Source organism: Rhinolophus ferrumequinum, chromosome 5 (genome assembly GCF_004115265.2).
Source record: "Rhinolophus ferrumequinum isolate MPI-CBG mRhiFer1 chromosome 5, mRhiFer1_v1.p, whole genome shotgun sequence".
Taxonomy (NCBI): domain Eukaryota; kingdom Metazoa; phylum Chordata; class Mammalia; order Chiroptera; family Rhinolophidae; genus Rhinolophus; species Rhinolophus ferrumequinum.
Window position 1 is genome coordinate 47,237,299 of NC_046288.1, and position 19,117 is coordinate 47,256,415.

General features: G+C 37.1%; 1 protein-coding gene across 10 annotated transcripts in view; it reads left to right on the forward strand.

Annotated features, from left to right (window-relative positions):
• Positions 1 to 19,117, forward strand: part of PDLIM5 (PDZ and LIM domain 5) — a 187,540-nt gene that overhangs the window by 62,117 nt on the left and 106,306 nt on the right. The gene's annotated exons all lie outside the window — the stretch shown is intronic.

Below are 19,117 nucleotides of genomic sequence, written 5' to 3' on the forward strand. Positions count from 1 at the left end.
GTAAATCTTTAGGAGGGAAACAACATATGTGGTACCTTCCAAACATATTTGGCTATGGGACCTTTTTTTCCTGGAGTCTCTCCTGGGACTATTTACAGATATGTAAAGAATAAATTAGATGTACTTGTGTGGAGGAGTATCGATTTGGTCTTAGAACTGAAGAGTAAAATTTTTATGAACTTACACATTTACTTTGATGCATCATGACTTTCTAACCAGTTCCCCCTTTTTTTCACTTGGGAGAAATTCCTTTCAATGGGATTGTTGAGTCAAAGGTTATGTGTATTAAAATTTTGATAACTATTAGTGATACATTTTAATGCACATGAAAGTAATCAGAAAAATAACCTTGCTAAAAAGTTCTATTTTGATAGTATCCTTTCTGCCTATAAGTGAAAATGAGTACTTTCATTTCTCATCTTTCTTTGTTGGCGTTTTTATTAAGTATGATTTTTTTGAAAGAGAACTAAAAAGTCAAGAAGCTTAACGTGTGTGAGATATCAACAAAACAAACATAGATGATAATGAGCTTTCTCAAATTCTAAAGTTGAAAATTTATGTAGCATGTCAGCTTATTTCCTGGGCTGGGCATCATTTCTTTCATACCAGCCAGCTCGTTTTCACGTCGTGCTCCCTATTTTATGACCCAGGATCCAGTATCTTACTTTCCATTGAAAACACCGCTGGGTCCCATAAGAAGAGATGAAAAAAGAAGTTACCCTGTTTGGATGCATTTCTATTTTGAGTAATCTGCTACTGCCTCTAACAAAGATTCTTTTAAGCTTAAATACAAAATCTAACAAACCAACTTGTTGTGAACATTTGGAGATACTACGTAATCTTGTCTTCATCTTTCTGAACACTTATATTCAGGAACCCAAAATATGAGCGAGAACTTGAGAGGCATATTATTATTCATTGTAATTTTTCTCAAGTTTTTGAACGCTTCTTGTGTAAGGTAATGTCAGCCGGACAGGAGATTCACATTTAAGAAAATTGATGATACAATGTTGACAGTGCTACTGAAGAAGTTTCTGCCTTTTAAAGAAAAAAATGAAACTTTGCAGAGTTATCTTCAATTCTTCCTTATACTAAGGCAGTTCTCTGCTTCAGTTCTCTTTCATTCACACATCAAAGCAAATATTTTTTCTTCCACTTATTTCTGAATTTGAACAATAGCATTCTTCATTGGCTTCCAGTCACCTTACCCTCTTTATTCCACCTGTCTCCTACCAGATTGCTCTGAATTCTCCTTCCAACATGAGTTACCTACAACAGTACTTTCTCTGTGTAACTCTTTTCTTCATAAGCATGTAGTTTTCTTCATGAATATGTAGTAGTTTCCTTTACAGACTTGTCTGAGTTTAATTTCCCTAGAAGCAGAACCTGAAATGGGATTCATGTGTAAGTGATTTACAAAGGGAGTTCTTTCGAGTGTTACTTAAAGAGAGGGAGTGAAGCACGATTGGGAAGAAGAAGAAATGGAGATGAGCAAGGATGTGGTTTCAGGGATTGTGTCACCTCAGCTAAATCCAGGACGGAACTTAGGAACAAAATTGTACCATAGCTTCTGTCCTGCGTTGAAGTAAGGGAACTGGGCTTTTGTCCCTGTCCCTTCCCTGCATTTATGCGTGATTGGCCACCAGCTATCCTGGAAGTGTGTACGTGTGTGTGTATGTGTGTATGCATGCACAGGAGGGCTAGGAGGTAGCTTCTGTTGCTTTCACAGAGCATTGCCGGTATGAACCATTACGGAACAGCTTGGGGATAGGTGTACCAAATCGGGAGAAGCGTTCCAGAGGACTCAGGCTGCGTACAGCAGCATGAGCGGTGCGATTCCATCCAGACGTGCGTCTGCTCGGAGGATGCCGTTCCTGTGACTTAGGCCCACTCACATTGTACTCCGGTGGTCATCACTGCTCGAAAGTGAATACCATCTTTCCGTCTAAGATAGGTTTCTAACCATCCCTCACATACCTTCATGTTCCCTCATGAAATTCTCGTCATCGAGAAAGCCTACCCACCTCTGCCCTTCCAATAAATGCCTCCACACACACAAACTCCATATCGAACTCATCATCTGCATACAGTCTTTTCTTACTATTGCAACTTACTCATGTTTTTTGGCTTATGACAGATTTACACCATTCCATTCAGCATTTAAATATACACTAGGAATAACAAGGCCGATTTTATTAGTTATATCCAAATAAACCTAATTAGTTAATGGTCATACCTAATACTGCCTATATAATTCACTAACAACTCCATGTATATTAGTTCTGTTTCTTCAGACTCCTTGAAAGCAAAGACTTAGGTTTTTTTGCACTACTTGTGTAGTATTTGAGTTTTTAGTTGTCTTAATAAATATTTGTTGGGTACCCACATTATTTCCCAAACTTGGAACCATTTATTCCACAAATATTTTTTGAGCTCTTGTTATGTGTCAGGCATTGTTATAGATGCTGGGAACATAGCAGTGAACAAAACAAATCAAATCCCTACCCTCATAGTGCTGAACTTTTAGTGAGCAGAGGCATACAAGAAGTAAGAAAAAATGTATATCACGTGGCAGTCAGTGTTACAGACCAAAATAAAGCATGGAAGGGGGATAGAGAATGCAGGGGTAGGAATTGCAATTGCAAATTGAGTGGTCAGGAAAGCCTCAGTGAGGAGATCGTTGGATATATCTGGGTCACGAGTGTCCCAGGCAGAGGGAGGAGCTGGTGCAGTGGCCCTGTCAGGGAGGCCAGTGCGCCTGGACAGAGTGAGGGAAGGCAGGCTGGGGAGAAGTGAGGTCAGAGCGGGAGCAGGACAGGGGTCCAAGTGGGACAGAACTGGTAGGGCTTTGTGGGCCACTCACTGTAATGTCTGTAATCAAATTTCAGTTTTCCTGAGCCTGGAACAAATTGTGAGAAAGACTTGGAGAGTTACAGCTGCTTGGCTGGACCTGTAGTAGGGTTTGGGAGAGAAAAGTGACTTTACGATTGGAACAAGGGGCTTGAAGAAGGGGCAGACCAAGCCTCTCCCCAGTCTGGATAGCGGCAGCTCTGCCTTTTCCTGTGGAAATGCTAGATGATTACCACTTCTGCCAACTTTCTGCTTACCTCCACCAAAGATTCCTTAGGGAGAGAATGTAAGAGAGAAGACCCATTTTTAGGGGAAAAAAGGGAAAAAAAAGTTTGTTTTTCGAAATGAATGTTACCAGCAATTTTGTTTTGTGAATTTTTTTTGCATTAAGTATTATTATGTATATGTTCATGTGTGTATATATATATATATATATATATATATATATATATATATATATTTCATTGATCTCTTTTTTAGGCCCAACCTCAATATCCTAAAATAGGATTTAGATAAGAAAAAGTAAAATAAAGATACTTGCTTGATTAAGGTTATTTTGTAACTGAACTAATATACATGGAGTTTGTAAGTTTTTTTCTATCTAGTTTAACTTGGGGATATGTAATAAAGCAAACATCTCTCTCTCAGATATCCTAAAATAATAAGACTTGACTCACTATACTCTGGATTTCTAATGAATATAGAGGTGTGGAAATTTTTATTTTTATTTTTATTTTATTCTTGGCAAGGATTTGAAAAAAATTTTTTTTCTGCAACTGGAAATGATTGTAAGTACTGCAATTGGACAATGAAAAATTCTGTTTGAAATTATTTTTCTGCTTGGGGAAATTAGGCATATAGCAGTGTGCTTATTTTTAAATACCAAAAGCATTTGCCTATGCTTTTGATCCAAGTCAAAGTGGATCGTTTTAAAAATTATGTTATTTCAGCTAGTAAAAGAAGAAAATTATTTTTTAAAGCTTTGATGTCTAATAACTTTATTAACTATATTAGAGTTGTATTCTGTGAATAAGGCTTAACTATTTTATTTTATTTTCAGTAATTTTCTGCACAGCATAGATAAACTTGCTACTAACTTACTGTATGAATTAGGGCAAGTCACAAAACTTCTTGACTATTAAATGAGGTCATGGGTGATTTCTATCTTCCCTTTAATTCAGGTTCTTGTTCTGGTGTTTTAGCTGTAAAATGATAAGTTCCCTAGAGCTTGGTATTAGATCAAACTAACTTCAGTTTGCTTATTTTGGCTGAGAGAATCAGGAAACTGGACTCTTTTCATTGGACTTATCTTAAACAGTGCCAAGTTAGCAAAGTGACTTGTGCTACTCTGCTGCCTTTAAGGTGAAAGGTAGGTCACGTGAATATTCAAACAGCATTTAATCATTAAAAAGTACTTTATATATTTGTCCTTGTTTTACATTTTTAAATTAATCCTCTTGGATTAATCCTCACAGAGAATATGTATGTGTGTATATACAGGGGTGCCCCAAAAATGTATACACATGACATGTATTCATCTTTTGTTATTGGTATATATAGAGTATTACAATTTAGATAGTTTTTTCCTTTCTTAAAATATGTATACATTTTTTTGGCACCCTCTGTATATATATGTATATATAGCTGTTCTAATATTCCCTTGTTTTTTACATTATTAGTAATGGCATGTTTGTGTTTTGTTTTGTTTTTGTTCCTTAGACTTCATTTAGTGTATAACTTGTTACGATTGGAAATGAAAGATCTAGTAGGATTGAGGTTTGAAAAATACTGAATACTCTCTTTCTGCCTCCCCATTCTTTCTTATCCTTCAAAAAACAAAAACATTGTCAGAGGTCCAGTAACTACTACTACTAATGAATGACAAATTGGAATAGTTTAATAGGTACATTGAGTTAGAAGAAAAAAAGAAAGAGTAGCTGTTATATAGACTGAAGCTACTAGCCATCTTTTGTTTCATTTTAACAGATCGCTTAACATCCTATTACCTTTAGCTTTATGGGTTCAACTCTGCTCTGTTACTAATAACATCAAGGCCAGACTTCAGAAAGTATTATTTTTTTAATCAAAGTTTTCAGTTCTCTATCTGTGATATTTCAATTCATGTGAATTAAAAGATACTTAGTTCAGTTATCTTTTCTTTTAATTGGAGTTGCATATCATCCCATTTCAGGTTACTTTTTCCCCTTTGTATTTCACATGCTTTTCTAATGCCTGCTCTGAAATTTAGGTTTTATTATTTTTTGTTTGCTTTTTTTTTTTTTTAAATCTTGGTTTTAGTTTTGAGTTTTAATTCTTAGGTTGGAGAATGACTATTTTTCAAAAGGACTCTCACCCCCTCATCATTAAAATTAGAAGTGCTGCTTAGGAAAGGGGAAGAGGATAAGCAGGCATTGACATCTCTTTTGTGCAAGCCTTTACACATGTATCATTTAATCCTTCTATCAGCTCTTTGAGGAAGGAGTTAACATGCCCATTTTGCAGATGAGTACTTTAGGGCTTCGAGAATTTATGTTACTTGCCTAATAGTTCAAAGCCTGTGCCCTCCCCACTTCTCTGCTGTAGTAAGGGACTTGTGACTATAGTCTCTTAATAAAATTTGGTAAGATAGGATAGTGACACAATAGGGATAACTCTTTGACTCTTGTATATGTAAGCAACAGCATATCTGTCCAAAAGATACTTTTCATTTTCAGTCTTACCTGTCAGCATTCTGTAATATTATACCTAACTTATTTTCTGTGTGCTTCATAGACCCTATATATTAGAAGGAAAGTAAAAGGAAAAAAAAAGAGGCCAAATAGTTCTTGGGCCACTAGATAACGAGCGTTCATTTGGCTACTGACTTGTCTTTATGGTTGCCTGTCCTTTATTGGAATGTTATCTTTTATTTTTCCCTCCCAATTTATAAGCCTGTTGACTATATTGGATAATTTACTTCTATATTAAAGTTTAAAGACTTAGTTTTTCAGTAAGCTTCTATCTGTGCATTCCATGAATAATTAAGGATTCAGGAATTTTACAAAATATGTTTTTAGGACTTTTGGCTCAATATGACACTCACTGGAAAAGAGACTGTCGTCAATTAATCAACAGACGTAGAAGAGAAATATTTATCTGATATCTCTTTTTCTTAAGTTCAGTTTGGATAAAGATTATTGAAAATGAACTTGAAGGTTCAAGTTAGTTCATCTTTTTTGATAGTCTGTAGCAACTTGACAACAGATTTGGTAAATACGGGTTCCTCAGGGTATATTTTGCATTTTGAAATTCTTCTCTTTGAACTTGACATCTTGAAAATGTGTGGTTATTCTTAACATAAAAACTTACTTCTCTGAAGGAAAAATTGTTTCAATGTATAATCCTTTTGAAAAACAATCCTAGGAAATAATACATTTAAAGACCTATTTAATTTTAAAGCTTTATTGTACAATTTTTATATGTGTGGTTTTTTGTATGCGCAAAAGTTTTAAACAAGGCCACGGAATGGAGATGTAAAGAAGGGGAATGGTAATAACATTGGCGTGGATATTAAGCAGACTTGGTGCAAACCTGGATTCAACCATTTCTGAACTTAGGCAAGTTATATGACTGAGTTTCAGTTAGCCACTTGTAAATGCGATTAGCAATAACTGCCTTGTAGGACTATCATAAAGATGAAATGAAATAGTACATGAAAAGAATCTAGGACGTAATAAAGATGTTTTCTCTCCTTTCTTCCTACTTCTTTCCTCAATTGATAAGTAAGTGTTAGTATAGTAGTCATTGTAAAGTCACTTTTAGGAAGTCATATTTATTTAGTTTCTTAGCAACAAAATGGGCATGACTGGAGGGAAATAGAGAGAAAATGAGAGGGCAGTCTGGTAGGTAGTTATCTGAGAAAGTCAGAAATGATGATGCAAGTGTTAGAAGAAAGGAACGTTGAGTCAAGGGAGTGATTTTGATCATGCAATTCTAATGAAAGCTTTTTAGAAGAGTGGATACAAACGTTATGCTTACTGCCAGCTAACTAGTGCTTTGGTTCAAAATTATTGTCTTGACCAATAATTTATGGCAGCAATGAGATACCAGTACACACCTAGTTATGTTTGTTCTGCTCTTCCTCTTGTTCTACTAAGGGGAACAATGCAGATGTAATTCTCTTATATTGTGGATTAAGTCAGCAGTACAAACTACAGCAACAGCAACAAAACAGCGAGGCTTTTTTTCCTCTCACGCTCCTATCCAAATTCATGTGTATTTCCTTTAATTTCCTGAGTAATATTAAAATCAAGTTAAATTATTAACTTTTGGACTACATTTTAAATGGTACTTTTAGAAATGATTTTCTCTTAATCTTTCATCATTACTGTCATTGATTAAGTTTGAGTTGGAAATCTCATAATAATGTTCCAAATTTTTAAAATTTGGATTTTTCCTCCAGATTTACCTTACAACTAACAGCCATAAGGGTAGTATATATAAAGACAGTGATTTATGACTTCTGCCTTTCAAGGACTTTGTATCTATTCATTGGGATTAGAAGCGACAAAGTGCTACAGGAGTTTAAAAGAAGGCAGTATCCCATTCAAATGGAAAGGCTTCCTGGAGGTGATGAAATCTGGGCTCTGCTTTGAAGGATGAGGAAGATCTCTCAGATGAAAGAACATGCTCTGAGGTAGTGTGGAGATGGCCAATCCCCAGGCATATATTGGGATGAGCATGCTGACCAATTGGAAATAGAGATAAGAATAAAAGGAAAGTTAGGTAAGAGTAGTGATTTGCAGGGTTGGGTCTTAGACGCTGAGGTATTAAAAGTTTTGATCAGGAAAGGGACATTTTTCAGGATATTTAGTGAGACTGCTTGGAAGCAGGTGGAGAGACATCAGATCCCGGGAGACTGGTCAAGCCAGTATTGCAGTAACTTGGCTATGTGAAGGCTTGAAATGGAAGACAGAGAAGAGATGAGAAGAATCAGAACTTGTGAATAGTAATTCCAAAGCCACACTAATGGTGTAGATAAGAGGGAAGAGGGAAGAGCCAGAGATGGCTCAGGTTTTAGCCTGCTGGACTTAGGCTCTGTCTCCTTTTACCTTCCTGCCCCTGCTCCTCTACTCACTGCATGGCGTCTGGCTTCGGCTCCTGGCTTGCCACTGAAACTGCTTCACACTTGGATGTCTCACAGATTCTTCAAACTCAGCATGGTCAAAACTGAGCTCGACACCTCGTCTCACCAATGTGCTTTTCCTGCTGCATTTATCTCGGTGAATGGCCGCAGGCACCCCCATCAAGATCAGAAAGATTCCTTTCTGGCCGGAACCTCCATGTTCATCTCTAACCACCTGCTGGGTAGTGTTTGTATATATCTCAAAACAGACTGTGAGGAGAACAGAATAATGAGCAAGGCCTCTGGGAGGTGGGCTGAGGGGCACAGCTCCGAGTCCTAATAGTGCCTGTACCTTAAACAGAAGTGTTTAAGATTCGCTTGATTAGCATGAACTAATCGGTCACTTGCTGTGTTGATCACTGGGGAGAGGAAGGACGTCCTCACCTCGGCCCTCAAGGAGCTCAGTGTGGGCTTATGGGTTTCTAACCTGAAGTAGGACTTTTTTTTTTTTTTGGCAACTATTTCTGGGTTAGCCCTTCCCCCACCACATTAATCATTGCATTTTTATTAACTGCAGATTTTATACATATTGTATTGCAGTTTTAAATGAAGAGGAAGATTTTTTTACATTGATGTGCAGGAATCTACATTTATTTAAAAATCTCAATATATATATATATACATGATTTACGCCGACAGTGAACAGTGCTTGGTACCCAGATGAATTCCTGGATCACTTGTGAAAACGTAAAACTGTGTGCCAGTTACCTCCAGCTGCTTCAAGTGTGGTTCACAGACTGGGAACCACTGGCCCCAAACATTTGAAGCCATCTGAAAGTAAACAGGGAAGCATCCACAGGAAAGGCGAGACAAAGGAGAGACAGCCTGAGGGTGTGGAGAGAAATGGAGACAGACAGACAGCAGGACAGCTGAAGGCGTAGAGTAACATGAGAAGAGTCTCCTGGTCGTGGCTGCTATTTAATAGCACATTAAAAGGACCATGATTCCACAACATTGGATTCTACCAAATTAACCTTCAGTCTCTTCTAAGAAAGAAAAGTGCTGAATTTCAGAGATTTAAAATGAGAAGCTTCCAGCATGTCCTTGTATAAAAAGGAATCGTTGTACTCTGATTAAGTGGCAAGAAGATCACGCCCAACTCTTGAAGGGCAGAAGTAACATTCTTTTAGGTTGGTGCAAATGTAATTGCGGTTTAAAAGGTTAAAAATAATTGCAAAAACCGCTATTACTTTTGCACTAACTTAATATTCCATTTTCCAGTGCCTACCCCTGTGGCTAGGACATAGAGGATACTCAATAAATATTTATTGCCTTGAGTTGTAGAGAATAAAAAAAATAATAATAGTTTCTGCTACTTTTGCCTGATAAGTTTAGGAATAATTCACAAGAAGTTGTTAATGAGCTACAGTGACAGAGTGGTCATTCTTGTGTATGTAATGGCAGCAGTCTCCTTGGAGTTCCGAGTAAACAGTTTTGTCCATGGCATTGAGAGCTTTTGAAAGGATTGAAATTCAAGTCATTCCCAACTGTTTCCAGTGGCTGTTGTTGCTATTAAAGTTTCAGAGACTGAAATAGCTTAGGCTTTATATGAGTTTAAAAGTAAACGGGAGTGATTGGCTGTGTAAAACACACATGTGGCAGAGTGTTTATACTGTCAAACTTTGCACCTTACTTTTTCTTTAATATATTTTAAAGCCTGCATTGTCACAGCAAACTAGCTTTTATAAATAGGTTTCTACATGCTACTAGTCCTAATAATTTCTTTTACCAACCATGAACAGTCTTTCTCTGAAATTTAAATACATACGAAAAAATAGTCTTTCATTTTTCTATGTTTTTGGATGTATGAGTTTTAATTTCTTGGGTAGTACAGCAGGAGTTCATTTCTGTATTGCAACAGAAATCCACAGATGATAATCCTAAATTCAGTGACTTCTCCTACAATTGAGTCTGCCTTTATCTTGACTGTTTTCGCTGAAGTTTATAGCACTGTTTTCCTGTGTCATTCATCCTGTTATAATGAATATGAGGGACTTTCCAGATTCTTTTGTTTTACTGGAATTATGTTATATAGACTGTGCTTTGGAATAATGGACTATTTTATTAGTCTAGAATGTTGTTATTATCATGAGAATATGTTTGGTTAACATAATTCTTAAAACTGAGACACGTATTTTTTGTATTTGAAAGATAAGCTAGTTAACTGCTTCTTTCAAAGTAGCATTTTAATCTCTTTGACACCCTGAACTAAAGAACAGTATTTCTTTTCCAGATTTCATAAATTCTATAATGTTCATGAAGATTTCATTTTCTAATGAGAAGCCTATTTACTCTAGTGAGGCAAAGACTTATCTGCCAGGGATTGAAGTGAATCTTCCCTTTAGTGAAGCTTTGCTGTGACGTTTTTGATTTTTGCATTGAATCTTTGGTGTTGCTATATAATATTTGCAATTGAAAGTATTTAATTAACGTACAGGAATTTATTTAAACAGGCTTATATTTGTTATAATGATATTTGTGTTTCCAAGAACTTTAGATAATAGATTTTCTTCTATCCGATGGAAAAAGTGTTACAGTTGCTAGGGAAGCAGTTTTTGTTTTGTTTCTTAGTGCACAGTAGTAATTTAGTAAGTAAAGCATGTAAAGAAAAAGAAGTTAGCATTTTAAATTCTTACTATAACAAGTTACTCAATTAGGAACTTTATATAGTTTAGTCATTTAAACTTCATAGCAAGTATTGTGGCAAGTGTTATCACCCCACTTTACAGAGAGGTTAAGTAAGTACTTCAGAGTCACACAACTTGTAAGTAAGCCAGAATTCAAGCTCGGGTCTGTTTCCCTCCTAATATAATGGTTTTTCTACAGTATCACATTGTCTCTTTAGATGAAGGAATTAAAAAATATTTTTATTGTGTGGTCATCATAATGCCTGTCATCTAAAATTTCATTTTGCTCTTCCAAATACACCACAGTAAGAATTTCTGCCATTAAATTTGTTCCATAGGAGTCAGAGAAAGAGGTAATGATGGAGACATTTATTTGATATTCCAGTAATTTCTAATTCCATGGAAAATACTAGCAAGAAGTCAATGCTCTTTGAAAAATTTGCTTTCTTAAAAGGTCACAAAATATTCCAGCAGTATTATTACCTCATTCATTCCTTTAGCAGCGCCAATGTATGCATTCTCTGGATAAATTAAAGCAGCTTTAATAATAATTTCATCTGTGAAAACGTTTTGCAGTTGAACTTAAATGCATGGCTGAGTTCAAATATAGAGAACAGACTTCATAGATTCGTAGCATTTTAGAGTTTGAAGCAACTCCAGCTGTCAACCAGTAGAGCTCTTAGTCCACCTGTATCATTTGTCTCTGTTGATACTTCGAAATTTCTTTTTGATGTGTGTAAAGAAAATGCCTCCAGTGACAACTCTGTGACAGTAGTCCCACTGGGATTGGAGTTGTGTGGCAGAGGAGGAAAGGAAGAACAGACTGGTGTTAGCCTATGAGTTGATGAAGCTTCTCAGCCTATATGCCTGTTCCGTGCTCTATTCTTCTCCATCTATTTGTGGTCTAATAACAATGTTCTTTTAGGTATCTTATTGGAGAGTAGGAAATAATGCTGGATTTAGTGGTAAAATGGTTTATAGCAAATATCATGGCTGTTAAAGAAACCAACATGTTTTTTGTTTTTTCTAACCTTTCTACTTTGTTTAAGTTGCTCATTTTCCTGTTTCTTTCTTTCTTTAGAGCCTTGAAACCCTTCCACTTGACCAAAATGTCCTTCCCAAGTTGTACATGTCTGGACCTTAAATAAACCATATGTAATTGAATTATAGAAACAGAATATGTTTATGATAAAACATTTTTAAATAATAAAATTATATCACATAATTTCAAATCTTTAAATTAATAATATTAAAAGCTTTACCTTAAAAATACTGAAGTACAGCCTACCCCCCTACCCAAGAGGTGGGATGAATGGTGATGGCAGAAAGCAATAGAGTAGCATTGTTCAGTCACCTGAAGTTTGAAGTTCTGAAAAAGGAAGAATTTTTTAGACTAAGGACAGTGAGAAAATTTGCTGGGATCTGAGAGAAGGGAGATCCTAGTTCAGAGAGAGTCCATGCCTAAATTGCGAGGCAAGTTATAAGTTAGTACAAAAAGTGCTCAGTTTCCCAGGAATCAAATGAGATGAGCTGGGCCAGAGGTTGAGATCAAACATAAATTAAGCTTGAAAGACTGTAGAACCATTAGCAATATGTAAATGAGTGACAAGATGAACTGAGTTTTCTGTGACTTATGAATGTATATCTATATACAGAGGGTACAAAGAAAATGTATACACATTTTAAGATTTGAAAACTGTATTAAATCATAATACTAAATATATACCGATAACAAAAGATGAATACAAGTCACGTTTGACTTCTACAGTTACAAGAGATGCTCAAAGTGGTTACTATCAGCGTCCAGACACTTCTCATTACGGCGAACTATACTGCTTGAGCAACGTTGACCAAAGTGTCCACTTGTATGCATATTTTTGGCATCCCCGGTACAATACATAATTCATGCTCCCCAATATCCTTTATACTTCCTTCTGCGAAAATTAATTTAACTACAGTGGTGTAACCAGTCACTATGCTAGGGCCAGAAAATAGGTAGAGAAATAAAAGCATTCCTTAGTTCAAGAAGCCCCTAGTGGGAAGAAACAGACATTTTTATAATACAGCTTGATGGTTGTCAGAATGTGGGTATGTACAGGTAGCTGGAGCATAGAGGAAGAAGCCTGATGGAGGCAAAGAAGACGTCCCATGAGATAATGCATGAATGAGTGGAAGCTTGAGTATTGAATAGGGGCTTGACAGGTGGTCAAAAGTAGGAGGAAAGGTCATTCTAGGAAGAGAAGACAGACAAAGGAAAACACACTGTTCTAAGAACTTGTCAGTAGTTTACTGTGGCTGAAATCTAGTTTTTGAGAGAACAGGAAGAGTAGGAGATGTTTAGAGGGTAAAGAGAGTTCAGATGATGATAAAAGATCTCAGCTGCCATAGTTAAATTTTGAATTTTTGTTCTTAGTTAATAGGAGACTATCGAAGAGTTGTTTTCTAATACAATAATAATAGATTTAATTGAGCAGGTAGTATGTGTCAGACATTCTTTTAAATGTCATTTAATCCTTTCAAGAACTCTATGAAGTATGGATGTTGTTATTAGTCTCCGAGTAGAGATAAGGAAATGGAGGAAAACAACACCTAAGGTCATCTGCCGGAATCACAAGCCTAGGTATTCTGGCTCTGTGTCGTATGTGTGCGGAGGTGACAGAAGGATACCCGTTGGAAGACTATTTCACAGGTACACATGGGGACTAATGGAGGCCTGGGCTGCTAGAGAGTTGGTTGGGGTGGAGGACTGAGTTACCTGCGAGTTCCAGAACTGGCTGAGTCATTTTCTGTTGAACAGCTGTGTTGATCTGTGTCTTACTGCCTCCTTCATTGCTGATCTCCCATTTAAGGTGCCCCTTTCCTTTTCTTTAGTTTTCCTCTCTTCTCCCCTCTGGTTAGTAGCACTCATTGTTTTTAAACAAATGCTTGTCAGGTTTTTAGTTGGTATGAGTCTGCATTAATTTCTGTGCCGTTACAGGAAAAAAAGACAGTTCCTGCTATAAAAGGGGTGTTTGAGGTAGTGTGACGGGTAAGAGAAGTACAGATCTGTAATTCACATCAGTGTGAGAGGGGTCAGAATGATCCAGACTTCTGGGAGAGCCACGTTCATTCGACTGTCAACTTCATCTTCCATTTGTATTTCTAAAGCTATTTGAGACATATTCATCTGGGCTGGTGAGGTCTACAGCTCACCAGCTGTAGCTCCCTGGTTTCCCTAAAGATCGGAGCTGGAGCCCTGATAAAGCCATCACATATTTTACACACACACACACACACACACACACACACACACCCCTTCCAAATTTTCCAAAATTTTGATCTTCAGAGAAAAAATAACTCAGTAATGTGAAATGTCCTTCACATCTATTACAGGACCGGCAGTTCCTGGGGCAAAGGGCGGGCCTATCTTGTTCACAGTAGAACGTCCTGACCTTTCATGTAGACTTTGCCCCGTGGCGTGTGCAAAAATATTTGTTGAATTGAATACTGAATCTGAAGTTTCAAATTTCCTAAAAATTCTTTCACCAAGAATTAGGACACAAAAGCATGTAAGAGTACAGAAATAAGTAAGGCTGTGAGCACAAGTTTGTGATGTTAAATAGAACTAGACTAAATGGAAGCCACTGATTGACAGGAACAGTTTTGTGGGGCAGCCCCACATGCCAGACCCCTCTCTGGGGAGCTCTACTTGAGTGTTTGCATTTCTAGATCTTGATTGTATACCCCTCTCCTTCTTTTGTCTGTTACCAGCTGGGAAGTGAGTGAGGTATTTCATTCTCCTTCCTACTGCCTCTGCCCATTGTGAGAACAGAACATCTGTGCACATCTTCTCTGCCCACCTGAGAAGAGGGTGATGGAGGATACAACTTTTGTCCATCCAGATCAGCTCGTACCCTGAGAATTGGAGTCTGTGCCTGATTGGTCTTAACGTGATACTCACTCGTTCGCACTTACTGAATGAGGGGAGTACACTGTGCCAGTCTCCAAGCTCCACTTCTTCACCTCTGTCTTCAGGTGGGGGTGGTGCCTTTGGAATGGGAGAGGCCTGCTGTTCTCTCTTACTTCTTGTTTCTTTTTTTTATCTGCTGCTTGGATATGTGAATGGAGTTGAAGAGATGGAATTCAAAATGAGAGTCCCCTCTTTGCTCCAGCAAAAAAGCAGAAGCCCTGCGTTTGTGTCCTTGAAGGGGGCTTGCATTTACTTCTCATTTGCCAGCCAGTCGTTGGTAGGTCATAGCCCTGCAGAGAAGGAGGTTTCAGTGATACATCTTACCTTCTCGCTGAGAGGAGGTTTGGGGCTCATGTGTCTCTGTGTTAGAAGAAGAAATCATTGTGTTTCGATAGTTATACACTGATTGACTGATTGAAACAGTATTTCACTTGTTGGGCAATGAGTCTTGATCCTGTTCTTTGTTAAATAATTCACCCAAGTTTTTATAATTCCAACTATTTCCAGTGATCTCAAATCCCTTTTATTTCATCTATTTACTAGGTTAGGAGTGAATGGTACTTTTTACGAGGCTACTAGGAAATTCAGCTTTAGCCTAAGTTAGTGAAATAAATGAGAATATCATGAAAAGAGAAAACTATTTGTCTTTTTTAGGAACAAAGCTTAATGGTTATAATGCTAATTTTTAAAATATATTTACTGGGGCACCAAGTACATTTTTACAGTTTATTTCATAGTGAAGGAAGAAGTATGTGACATTTTCCAACCTGGGAAAATGCAAAAACAGACATTTACATGTAGAATGGCTGCCCCTCATATATATTTGTTCATTAATAAGAATTGCTAGTATTTGTTGTATATTTACAGATCAAGGTGCTTTGAATACATGATCTCATCAAATCCTTTCAACACTCTGTTTTGGTACTGTATTACTTTCTTGTGGCTGATGTCACAAATTACCACAAACTGGGTGGCTTAAAATAACAGAAATTTATTCTCTCACAATTTTGGAGGCCACAGTCTAAAATCACGGTGGCAGAAGGGCTACTCTTCCTCTGGAAATTGTAGGGGGGGCATGCTTCTTGCCTCTTCCAGCTTCAAGTGCTGTCGACATTCCTTGTGACCGTGTCACTCCAAGATGAGCCTTCCAAGATGAGGTGATAAAGTGAGTACTTTATCACCTCTTCATGTGTCTGATTTCTCCACTTCTCTCTCTTAAAAGGAGATTTGTCCTTAGGTTTAGGTTCTACTCGGGAAATTCAGGATGATCTCATCTCAAGATATTTTAATTACATCTGCAAGGACCCCTTTTACAAATAGGTAACATTCACAGGGTGTGGGTATTAGGATGTGGACATATATTTTTGGGGACCACCATTTGATCCACATACTCTTATTATCTCCATTTTCCAGGGAGACACTGAGTAAGCAAGTGGTGAATCTGTTATGAATAGGAGTTGTGCCTCTCTACCACAGCACCGTAATACCACGCTGATTTAGTCCGCTCTATTTGTAGATAGTATGTTTTAAAGAATTACTTACATGAGTTATAGTCCTTTATTAGGAATGAATTCACACCTGGTATGTCTTTTCTACTTACTGCAGTGTCTGTTTTGGAAATTGTCTGCATGAGTCATTGATGAATTCTCTTGATGCAGAGACTATAGTTACCTTGCTGTGGGTTTAACTCCAGCAGAAGGAAAGGCAAGCTCACTGCTTTGACAGCAGCATAGACTTGTTTTTCTGGTTTAGTGAGACCAGTCAGAAACCTCAGAGTTCTAATCCCAACTTCATCACTTACTAGCTCTAGGGCTATGAGCAAGTTACTTTAATTCTTAGAACTTCAGTTTATGTACCCGTAAATTAGAATCCCTATTTTGTAGAGTAGTTAGATTAGTTGAAAAAGTTAAACCTGAGCATTTAATAAGTAGTTTGTCTAAACTAAGCATATAAATATTTTTAAAGCTATAAATTCATAAAGCTATGAATTTCTTCAGGCTTGTTTAACTGGTAATAAAAGTTATGCTTTTTAAACAAGTCTCTATATCAGAAATGATGGTGCTTCTTCCTTTAAATTAAAAAAAATTAAAATTCAATACGTCAGCATCTTTCATTGTCCATGTACATATATGGAATCTTTTTAAAAGCCCAAATATTTGCTTTGCTTGTTCGTGGTATCTCCCTGAGCACACTTTGGTTTTGTTCTGTGTGTGTGTGTGTGTTTTAAAGGATCATTCCTCTGACCCAGGGCCTGACACATATACCAAAAAGGGAAAAATTACCAGAAAGAATCTTGCTTAGATCACATCATCAGGTTAGTGTACTTTCAGTATTTTTTCAGTGATAGCTCTTTCCTAAGGAGACAGTCTTATTAAAGTTGGAGGTTGCTGTTTCTTTTTAAAAACACTGTGTTCCAATTCTGAATAATATTTTCTACACAGGAAACAATGACCATCTTTCATTTTACTGTCCTTTTTAATAGACGTTTGTTGAGAATACTGGATGCTGATAAGACAAACTGCCCCGGTCTAGTTGCTCTTACTTGTTCTAATTTGTTTTTCAGTTGTGTAAGTCTATTTGATAAGGTCTTGGTTATCTCAATTAGCATTATATTGTCTAGGTTTACAGTTAACTGTTAGTGATTTTTAGGCTTAAGGAACACAAACATTTACCTAAAGTTAGTGGTAAAACTTGTTATCCCTCAAACCTTAGGGCATGGCTAATTCTGAACAACTGAATTTTCTAAATTGACATTTTCTGGATAAATACTTCAATTCTTTAAAATGTTTACTATAACTTTTTCATAGAAGTATTTCAAAAATTATTTTTTTTTTGTACTAGTTTCCTATTGCTGCTGTAACAAATTACCACAAACATAGTGGCAGGAAAACCACAATTTCATTATCTTCCAATTCTGGATGTGAGAAGTCCAGAATGGGTCTCTCTGAGCTGAAATTAATGTGTCTGTCGGGCTGTCTTCCTTTCTGGAGGCTGCAGGGGAGAATCTGTTCTCTTGCCTTTTCAGTTGGTAGAGACTTCCTGCTTTCTTTTGGCTCCCATTCTTTTCATCTTCAAAGGTGGCAAAGGCTGTAGAGTTTCTCCCATCACATCATTCCAGCACTGACTCTTCAGCCTCCCTCTTTCACATTTAAGGACCCTTGTCACTCCACTGGGCCCGCTGGATAACCCAGGATAATCTCCCTGTTTTAAGGTCATCTGATTAGAAGCTTTAATTCTACCCAAATGGAACCATAATGTCTCACTGTCATGTAATTTAAGATTATTTACAGGTCTGGTGATAAACAAAGACATCTTTGGGAGGCCATTATTCTGCCTACCATACTTTCCCTCCTTAGAGCGTTGAATTATGTAGGCTGAGCTGACAATAACCTCTGTATATTGCGTGAGATAGGTGGTCCAAATGATTTATATTATCACTGTCTGTAACTTAAGGAGTGAAATTAACAGTTCTTCCAGGCTTCCTCCTAGCTTGGTTGGTAGGATTTCTTTGTGATTCGCTAATACTTCTTGTAGGTCACTACATTCCTACAAACATAGTAGAGATTTTTTTATACCAGAATCATTAAGGGCTACTGTTGGGATACAGGTCAGTGTTTGACACCTCTTCTCACTCCTGGGAAGTACAATGCTAAATAATCTTTCAGTTGTTTACTCTTTTTATTCCCAACCTTATCATTACGTCTGTGACCATTATCACAGTTCATGTGTCTGACTTCTAATGTAGGGTAATGTAGGGTGCCAGTTTTTTGAGATGTCTGATCTTTATTAGATTGTAGTCTTGCCCTGGTCTTTCTGCTGTTTGCTGCACCTTTGTTCTTTCACTTTTTTTCCTTTGTACAAGAGTACATTTTTTTTTTCCCCAAATGAAGGAAAGGAAGTTTGAGTAATTTGCACAGGGTTACTCATCAGTGGCTGTTCAAAGCCTGATTTGAACCCAGGTTACTTAATCCAGGACAGCTCATGCTTACTGAATTGCTATCCAACATTCATTCCAAATCCTGAGCCTTTTCTTTTGAAATCCGTCTGTCTTGACATTTTAATAAAGAGGTCTGTGGAACTAGAAGGGAGAACCTTACATTGATGGTAAATTTGCTATCAGGGAGACAGGAGTAACATGGAATGATACTTTCACTCTGATTTACCCCTTTAGAGAGCTAAAACAGGGGACATGGAGGATAATGCCTATGTTTTAGTAGGTTCAGAGAATCAGTTCATATACACCCAATGTTCAGTTTAGGAGGAGATAAGGAATTAGGCTGTTTTCATGACATTCTTCTAAGGGAAGATAAGACAGGAAATAAAGGGGTGAACCAAAAGACATCAGATATAAAGTGTCTGTTTACTCCCTGTGAGTCACTCATATTATTCTGCTTTAAAAACATGTTAGGAATTCATCTAATCTTCTTAAGGGCACACCCACTTCCATATAAGCCTAGTTCATGGATAAGTTGGTCTTTCTCAAGTCACTACTTTTGCTATACAGTCACCTTGCCAGTGATGATTTGA